General features: G+C 52.5%; 1 long non-coding RNA gene across 2 annotated transcripts; it reads left to right on the top strand.

Annotated features, from left to right (window-relative positions):
* The first annotated feature begins 618 nt into the window (after positions 1-618).
* LOC102902365 lies at positions 619-2,026 on the top strand. Of its 2 annotated transcripts, XR_002742280.2 has the most exons (4): positions 619-777; positions 914-1,021; positions 1,106-1,298; positions 1,875-2,026. It is a non-coding gene; the product is annotated as an uncharacterized LOC102902365 (long non-coding RNA). The 2 variants fall into 2 exon arrangements; XR_002157067.3 differs by lacking the exon at positions 1,875-2,026 and having other exon boundaries at positions 621-777; positions 1,106-1,670.
* The last annotated feature ends 7,854 nt before the right edge of the window (positions 2,027-9,880 follow it).

The raw sequence follows: 9,880 nt of genomic DNA, 5'->3' as shown, positions 1-9,880 counted from the left end.
GCCATAAATTCTCTCTCCTTGGAACCTAAGACCCTCCCACTGCTTTTCCAGCCCTCTTTTTGCCTGGTTCTCTCAAATGTGCATCCCTTACCCCAGCCAAGTGGTCTTCTGATTCCTGATCCTACTTTACATTTGTTCCCGCTACTCTTTCCTGGTTCCTTGACCCAAACTCATGCATTCTTAAGCCCAACTCCACTCTTCCTCCCCCAGCAGAAAGCTTTCTGGACCAACCAGCCTGTGGAGTGCACCGTATTAGCTCTTGGTGTCAACACATTCAATCCAGCAGATGGGGGGTAATCGCCAGCGGTATTCACATGGTGTCCTGTGTGTGCTTCTCCCCAGCTAGACTGCAGGCTCTGTGAGATCAGGAAGAGTGCCGTATTCTCCATGACAGGTCCTACAGTTCTGGGCACATGGTAACTGGAGTGATGAAAAAGCCTGACCTGTTCCCAGAACTGATGCTGTTAGTGTACTACCAAAGGAAGAGGCAGGCAGGGCCTTCTAGGCTCCATGGAGAGGTCCACAACTCAGCGACTCAACATGGGGGTCTTTGGGATTGACTAGCTGCAACGCATCTGTGACATCATAGTAGGGACAGGCGCCTTCAGTGATGTGTACTAAGTGGACTTCCATGGATTCAAAAAGACACTGCAAGAGGTGGAAAAGAGAACTCCCCCTTGTCTTCAATTACATCTTTCCTCTTGTCCCCTCTCTCACATTTCAGTTTCCAGCCCAGACTGTATAAAAGAGTCAGTCTGACCAATTCCACTACTAGAGGTGTGTGTTGGGAGAGAGGGTTTTGTGGGATGTTCTAATCTCCCGGGCTGAATCCTCTCCTCCTTGTCCTTTACCCTCCTCTCCCTTCCCAGAAAACTCCTCTGACTCACTGATATTTCACTCCCTCCCACCCCAGCTCCCAATTTCTCTTCATTTTAGAGAAAATGAAGAGACATCCTTTTGTAAAATCCATGTCTAAGTCCTTGCTCCTGGAGGAAGACAACTTCCTTCGGAAAGAGGCAGGGTGAGTATTGCATTGGGACAGGGAGGCTGTCGTGGCATTTTCTTTATTTCTCTTTTCAACTGATCTGAATTTCCCCTCCTTTAGGAAAGCCAGGTGCCCCAAGGGATCAAAGTGGGAGGCAGAGGGAAGCCCTCAGTCTCTGCCCTCTAACTCATCGGGGACCAAGCTCTGCTTCTCTGTGCCCCATGTCTCTGAGCCCTGCCTCTGTGGGTGCAGCGTGAGGACCAAGGCAGTGCTACATCCCCGGCCCTCTCCAGTTTCCCGCCCAACCTCTCAGGTACTCCCTAAATTGTCAGTAGGGAGGAAGCAGCAGTCTCCTCCGGTGGTTATCTTCAGGCCTCAACTCTCCCAGAGTTCTCCAGAGCCCAAGGCCAAGACCAAGGCCAAGGCCCAGCTGCTGTCTTGGGGTGGGTCAAGAATTTCTTGCAAAGGCAAGTCACGCAAGCTGATACCCATGGGCGTGTGGCCCCAGGGATTTCTTGACCCACTCGCCAAGTCCTTGCCAGGGGACTCACTGCACACTTTGTCCCCTGGGAAGGGAGCCATCTCCCCAGCCAGGAAGCCACATCCCCAATGATATTACTTGTGCAGGGTGACAAATGCCAGTCCTCTCTACCATTCTTATTTAAATAAAAATGTATTTAGTCAATTATGGTCTTTCTCTTGTGTCTACTGAAAGCATGGTAATCGTCTGTTTGAATTGAGAATATATTTTATCTTCTCATTCTACTCCCAGTTGGGTTTTCCAGGGTCCTGGTCTTATAATTGAGGGTGTTAATGATTTTTCAGTTATGGCTGCCTGTAACCCTGGGCACAGGGTACACTGTGACATTCGGATTTTTTTTTCCTCTAGTGTCCAGTTCCAGTGGGCCATGGACTGAACTACCTGAGTTCAGTTTCAATAAACCATCAACCTGGTGGAATTTTGACTGGAATTGTATTGAATCTATATATCGGTTTGGTGAGAGGTGGTATCATTAAAATATGAGTCTTCCCATTTGTGAACATGGTATATCTCTCCACTTATTTAAGACCTTAAATCCTCTCCATAATGTCTTACAGTTTCAGTGTAGGAATCTTGCACATTTTTCGTTAGATTTGTTCCTGGGCATTGGAAGGGTTTTGCTGCTGTTGTAAATTGTATTTTTTATAAGGATTTTTAAAATGTTTTTATTTATTTTTGAGAGAGAGAGAGAGCATGCAAGCAGGGGAGAGGCAGAGAGAGCGGGGGTGGGTACAGAGAATTTGAGGAAGGCTCTCTGCACTGATAGCAGAGAGCCTGATGTGGGTGGGAACTCAGGAACCATGACATCATGACCTGATCCGACATCAGACGCTTAACCGAATGAACCACCCAGGCACCCCTAAGGAATTTTTCTAAGTACTGGTGATGGGTAGTGTAAGAAGGAGAGCCTCTGCAATACCTACCTTTGTCTTTTTTTCTAAAAGAACAGCTTTACTGAGATGTAATTTACATACTATACAATTTGTCCATTTAAAGTGTGCAATTCAATGGTAGTATATTCACAGACATGTGTAATCCTCATCATAATAAATTTTAGAGCATTCTATCACCTTGTAAAGAAACCACATACCCTTTAGGTATCACCCACCTATTATTGCATTGCTTTTTATGATTTGATTTTCTATTTTTTTGTTGCTGGTATAAAAAATTGTAATTTATCTGAGTATATCACTTGCATTCAGTGACTTGGCTAGATACACCTATTAATTCTAGTAGCTTGTGATTCTTTGGGATTTTCTATGTACAACTTCATGTCATCTATGAATAAGAATATTTTGCCTTTTCCCTTCCCAATCTTTAAGCCTTGCATTTCTTTTTCTTGCCTCATTGCCATGGCTAAGACGTCCAATGCAACGCTGAATAGAAATGTTGAAATGGACACCCATTATCTTGGCCTGATCTAAAGTCATGCTGTATCCCTAGTGTTTAGAACAGTGCCTGGAATAAAGAAATTGTTTCAGGCAGGACATTAAAATTTTTTTTGATGTTTTTATTTATTTTTGAAGGAGAGAGAGAGAGACAGAGCATGAGTGGGAGAGGAGCAGCGAGAGAGGGAGACATAATTCGAAGCAGGCTCCAGGCTCTGAGCTGTCAGCACAGAGCCCCATGAGGGGCTCGAGCCCTACAAACTGTGAGATCATGACCTGAGCCAAAGCCGGATGCTCAACCGACTGAGCCACCCAGGAGCCCCAGGCAGGACATTTTTTGATTAATCGATGTCAATTTCCTCTTTTCCAGAGCCCTATGATTATGAAGCATTGTTCCAGGGCCTGGAATTATAGTTACCCCTAGAGAATCACACAGTTCTCTTGGGAACTTCCAAAGTTCAATGCCCAACTTACTTTTGACTTTGAAAAAATGTCGTTTTTTTTTTTCTCTTTCAGGTTGTTTAGTCAACATCTGCGATCCCTTCTTCCCTAACTTGCTATATGTCAATGATAGAGCTCTAGGGTGGAGCCTCAGCCTTCTCAGGTGCATTGCATGGCGGTGGACAAGTCCTTCCCCATGAGTCCCTTAGACCCTAGAGATTTCCTCCAGTTGGGTTCTAGTGCAGATGTGATACCTGTGGCCTTGCAAATCTCTGAGGACTCTGCTTTGCTTTATCGAAGTCTCTCCTGAGATCATCAAAGAGGCCAGGTCCAGCACGAGCCTTCTAGACCCCCAGCAAGTTCGGAAATCAGGAAGGTGAATGAGGAACTTACAGCCTGAGGGATGACGACCAGAATGGGCGTACCTCTGGGCACTCCCCAGTGCCATCTGCCCTCCGGTTTTCCAGAACACACCCTTCTCCCCCCTGGAGTGCCTGCCCTTTGCCACCAAATCCTCTTTATCCTCTAGATCAAGAATTCTCAACTTTGGCACCACTGACATTTTGCACCAGACAATTCTTTGTTGTGGGGACTGCCCTGCGCATTATAGGGTGCTTAGCACCATCCCTGACCTCTAGCTACTAGGTGCCCGGGTGCTCCCGCACTCTGAGTTGTGATAACCCAAAATATCTTCAGACAATGCTAAATGGCCTCTGGAGGGCAAAATTGTCTCTGGTTGAGAACCTCTGCTTCAGATCATCTTTCTAAAGCCCACCTCCATCAGCCTCTCCACAGCTCAAGTTGTCTGTTCCTTGGCCAGCCTTTCCTCTCCAACTTACACTCACCCCTCTTCTCTGAACTCTGAGCCAGGTGACAGTAGTGTCCAACGTTTCCAGAGCACCTACCCCATGCTGTTGCACATAGTATCTGATGTAAGCATCACCAACAGCCTTGTGAGCAAGTAGACGTATGGTCTTCTCCATTTCAGATACCAGGGCCCAGAGAGGTCAAGTCACTTGTCCAAGGTCACACAGCTGGTAAGTGGTGGACTGGGAATTCAAATCCGAGCTATTCAGCTCACATGATCATAAACTACTCATTCTATACCACTAGATAGTTCCTCAGTTGTTTCCTATATGTTCATCTGCCTCCAGACTGGACTGAAAGCCCTTTGAGGGCAGGGATTAAAATACCTTTGTGGATGCTCCACAGTGCTCAGCACAGGGCAGGAGGGCCCAGTACGACATTAGTGTTTGACTTCCTGCTGTTACAGAGTTTGAGGCATTAGAACGTGAGGGTGTGTGGATGAGGCTGAGGATTGAGAAGAAAATCTCCATTTGAGGCTTAAATATATATTCACAAAATGCATTTAGCATAGGTGCACATCGCAGTGAAAGTTCACAAACTGAACACACTTGTCTGGCCTGATCAAGATCCAGATCACCATCAGCCCAGAAGCTTCTCTCATACTCCCTTCCCCTCATCTTCTCTTGAAGTAACTACCATCTTGCCTTCTAATAGCATAGATTCCTTTTGCCTCCTATTGAACTCTTAATAAATGGAAACTTGGAGTGTGAACTCCTTTGTGTCTGGTTTCTTTAGCCCACCATTGTCTGTGAGAATCATCCCTGTTGTTGTTGTGTAGCCATAGTTTTCTCTGTAGTATTCTGTTGTGTGCCTATACCAGTTGGTTCATCCATGCTATTGACGATGGACTTGGTAGTTTCCAGTTTGGGGCTATTGTGAGGAGTGCTGCTGTGAACATTACTGTATATGCCTTTTGGGGAACATGATAGGCATTGGGGAAACGCCTACCCGTGGAACTGCTGACTCACAGCTATGCTTCAGCTTCAATAGACACTGAAATTTCCCCAAAGTCTGTATCTGGACACTTTTTAGAGCCATATTTCTTTCCCCGACTCTGGGCTGCTTTTCTGAAGAGATGAGGGGAGTAGAGTGGTACGGCCTCTCTGGAATCTTCTAGATGACCACTGTATGAGAACCTTCTTTATAGGAAAGTAATGTCAGAGATGGAAGGGACCGTACAGATCCCAAGTCCAAGACTTCCCTTATGCACAGGGAGAAACTGAGTCTCAGAGACAAAGGTTGCCTGGTCCAAGGTGGCATGGTTCTAGCCTGGTCTAGAAGCCAAGTTTCTGGACGTTGGATCCCATTTTGCCTTTTGAGTACCTGAAGATGGATGTTCATCTGGAAGGTGATGGAGCGGATCTAGGTGTACGACTGGACCCACCAGGATTGTATGTGAAGCATGAGAGCGTGTGTAAGTGGGGGAGGTGGGACTGGTGAGCTGTCTTGCTCCCTATATTTTCCTTGAGTCTGGGCTGAAGCCAAGGAAAACAGAAGCCTGGCTGCTCCCCCCACCCAGGGGAAGTCAAAGTGAGGGGCTTTACAATTAGAGTCTGGAAAAATCTTCCACCTCACAGCCTCCTCCCACCCTTCCCACCCCCCAGTCCAGGGCGAGGATTGGGGGCGGGGGTGGGGGGGAGGGCTCTTCTGGCAGGACTGGCCGGAGGTTCCAGAGTCTGGAAACACGATGGGCTTCCCCCTCAAGGGGCTCACAATCTTCGGTAAAGCCAGACAGACCTTGGGCGTAGAGCAAAACCCATTCATTACATACTGAAATTCCATCTACTAGGAACCTGGCGGGAGCCTTGAGCCAACCTGAGCGGAAACAGCTAAGCCCGGACGACCCGCCAGCTCCAGTCTCGGTCCTCACCTGGTGCCCCAGATCCACCCTTATTCCTGCAGCCCTCATACTTACTCAGCCAGGTCCCTCCCCCAAGATCCACACCGGCCCCGTTTGAAACTCATTTTCCGGTTTCAGAGTGGCTTAAGCAGACAGCCAGGAAGAAATAGAAGACATCCCCCCCACCTTGCCCCATCTTCCCTCACCTCACACTCCCTCCCCAGACCGACAGGTCCCCATCGGATAACTGAGACCTAAGAGGATAAAAGAGGGGTTGCTTCTCTTTGCAAACTCTTTTGGCACCCCCCCTCCTCCCTCCCCAACCATCTGCCTTCCCGCCCCGGCTCCCGCACCGGGCCGGGGCGCCAACTAAATCTGATCAAAATGCAATTGCCAAGTCGTTAAGGTATTTGAATTTAAAAAAAAAGAAAAAAAGAAAAAAAAAAAAAACAACTCCCGAGAAAGAAAGTATTTGATGGCTAATAATCTCATTTCAATATAATGGGACCTTCTTCTGCAGAGAGCAAGACAGGTTAAGAGATATAATTATGACTTTGCAAACTCTCTCCCAAGCGCGGGAGACGCGCTGACAGGTCTGCGCGCGGCTGCGCCCGACTCCGCTCGCTCCGAGGGGAGACGCTTTGTCTGCAGGGCCCGTTAAAGAGACACGGTCCCTTTTCCCCCCTCGGCCTACATTGCAATTTAACTGTCAGCCGCGTCTTCGCCCCAGGATCGGTGTCGGAGTCCCACGCGAGGATCTGGGTGGGGTGGAAGAGGGGGACCGGACAGAAGAGAGCGAGGGGCTGACCTGTCAAATGCAGCCCCAGGAACCTGGAGCTGGGCTTTCAAACCCGCTCCCTCGGGGGTGGGGGGCTGGGGGCGGACTCTTTCGGGTCAGGTCTGCGCTGCAGGGTCTAGGAGGGGCAATGACTGGGGTTGGGGGGTTTCGGGCAGCGCGGATTTATCGCCCATCTATCTCCAAAGTGGGCCTTTTTGAAGGACCTCAAAGGAACGGATTCCTTCCTGGCAGAATTGTTTGATTTCAGCTGGTGGAAAGGAACCGAATTACGGAGCTGGGGAGAGATGGCGGTGGTGCTGTTCACTTTCCACCCCCCTACCCCCCCCCCCCCACTCTAAGCAAACTTTTTTCCTCTTTTTACTACAATGGGAGATAAATAGCCATTTTGGAGCTCAGATAGGAAATCCTCAAGGAAAGGGGACTTTTCTTGGTTTTATATCTCGCCCCTTCAGGAAAGTTCGAGAAAGGAAATCTCTGATTTGGTGTATATGTGTGTGTATGGGGAGGGAGGTGGAGGCAAGCGAGAGGTCCCGCACTCTTAGGTTGTATTGATTGCTGTTCAGGTCGAGAGACTTGGGGTAAAGTTAAGGTCAGGAGCTCCAGAGGTGTTTGAGCCGTGGCAGCCTAGGAGCTGCGGGCGCAGCGGCGCCCAGGGACCCAGGACACCCAGGACACCGACTGGCAAGTGTGGCGAGTGTGTGTGTGCGCGCGCGCGCGCGCGAGTGCGCGGCGTGTGAGCACCGCTCCCCGGAGAGCGCTCGGCTCCCCCGCAGTCACTAGTTGGAGCCGAAAAGAGGAGGCAGGGACGCCCTGAAGACAGACCAACAGACACGCCTCTCCCGAGAAAGGGGGCTGGAGGCCATTGGGGTCCCGGTCTTCGCTTGTCCCCGACTCTCACGGAGCTGATGGAAAGCGTTACTCGGGGCATTCCCGGCCGCTCTCGGAACGGCCCAGCTTTGCAATGAAGGATTTCGGAGGAAGCGGGTGCGCCACCGCCCCTCCCCAGCACTCCAGTGCCGAAGCTCCAGCCCCCTAGAATGGTGGCCAGGAAGCGGCGTGGCCCGGGCGAGTCCTTGGGCCGCTCTGACCGGCGAAGCCGCCGGGCCACAGGACGCAGCGACCCCTCCTCCAGCTGGAGAGGCTACAGGGCCCGTGTCTCTACGATCCCCGCGCCCGGGGCAGGGCACTGTTTGCACGCACAAGGCGACTCCCCAGAGTCATTTGCGCAGCAATAAAAAGGAGGTTGGCGCTGTCGCGTCCTGCGTGGACCGCACACCCAGCTGTGTATCCTCGAAGTGAGGTTTGGACGCGTGCGAGGTCATTCTCCCTCGCCCGTCGGCTCCCCCTGGTGGCCCGGGACGCAGGGTTTCCCGGCCGCAGAAGACCTGGGGAGGATGAGGCCTCGGGAGAGAAGCGATGCTCACCTGGTTGGTCCGGAGAGAGCACCCCGAGCCCCAGCATTCCTAACCCCTCGGCTTCGTCGGGCCCGCGGTGGCCTTACTGTGCTGCGGCGCCCCTAGCTTCCCCGGCCGCGTACCGCAGGATGGAAAGGGGATACCTCTGGAAGTCCCCCACCCCCGATCCACTCACTAGGCAGTAGTTTGCCAGGCGGGTTTCTGACACTCCTTTGCCATTTTTGTCTCCTTGTTTCACGATCCCAGGACTGAGGCCTGGCGCGCGGCAGCCGCAGGGGAGCGATGCCGACAGGAGCCATGTGGCCTCGAGGGCACGGGAGTCGGCTGGGGCTCCCCGGGTGGCGCTCTGGGGCGGGGGCCCGGCCCGGTGGGGGGGCGCCGGAGAAGGCGGGCGCGGGCCGGGCGCGCCGCCGGCGGGGTCAGGGGCGAAGGGGCAGGCGGAGGGCAGCGCGCGGGGAGCCGGCGCGGCGGCTCGGGTTACCGAGGCCCGGCCCTCCCACCAGCAGCTCGGGCGCGGGGGCCGGGGCGGACTCGGGCCGTCCCCCGCTGTTTGCATTTCTCTGGCAGGCGGCGGGGCTTGGGTTGAAAGGAATCGCCTCCATTTGGAACGTTGTTTATTTTTCTTAACTAGCCCGCGCCGACAGACGACCTCGAGAGCACGGCGGCCGGACTCGGCCGGGCCCTAGCTGGGAAGGGGTCAGGACCAGGGGCGGCCCGGCGAGAGGGCGCTGCGAGCCCTCGCCGGGGGAAAGAGCCCGGGTCCCCCCCCCCCCCCCTGCCCGGGGTGGGCGAAGGGTCGCGGTGGGGCGGAGAATGACTTTCCTCCACGTAGGAAAACATACTTTCTCCTGTCGCAGTTACCTTAGCTTTGACCTTGCGCCAGGCGGGGAGGCGAAGCGGTTAAGCTTTCCGGCTTTGGCGTCCGGCCGCCTTCGATTTCAGTTCCGCTTCCTCCGATTTTAGTTCCATGACCTTGAGTAAGTCGTCTCTGTGCCTCAGTTTCCTTGATTCTCAAATGGGTATAAGGTAGTGCTTAGCTCTTTGCGTTGTTGTAAGGACTGACTGAGATCATTCACGTAAACCCTTAGCGCAGGGCCTGGCACTTGACAAGGGCTCAGGAGAGGTTAGCCCCTCTCGTGGGGGCTGTGGGTGCTTGTGATGCTCTGGCCACGCGAGGAAGGGGTGGGGGTGGGGGCGGCCGGCAAGTGGGCGGCCCACAGGGAAGGGGCTGGAGCTGGAGGCCCGCGACTTCAAGCTCTGGGGAGAGGTGCGGGCTGGGGAGAGTTCTGAGCGTTTTGACATGAAATGAATAAAATGCAAATGATATTCAAAGCAAGATGCTAATGAGAATCTATTCTTTGAGCGTCCACGGCCCTGGCCGTGCCCAGAACAGTGGCGGAGCTGGTGTGAACTCAAGCATGGGCAAGGTCCAGCAGCCCAGGTCTCGTGTGTGTGTGTGTGTGTGTGTGTGTGTGTGTGTGTGCGCGCGCGCGCGAGTGTGAGTGTGTGTCGGCGCGCGCCTGCTCCGGAATGTGCGTAGCCGGCTCCGGGTGTGCTCGCGCCGTCATGAAAATGAGGTCAGGGAAGGTCGTTCCACTCTGCAG

Source organism: Felis catus, chromosome B2 (genome assembly GCF_018350175.1).
Source record: "Felis catus isolate Fca126 chromosome B2, F.catus_Fca126_mat1.0, whole genome shotgun sequence".
In the NCBI taxonomy this organism is placed as follows: Eukaryota; Metazoa; Chordata; class Mammalia; order Carnivora; family Felidae; genus Felis; species Felis catus.
The sequence above is the reverse complement of the archived record's forward strand: the minus strand, read 5'-3'. Positions and strand labels throughout refer to the sequence as shown.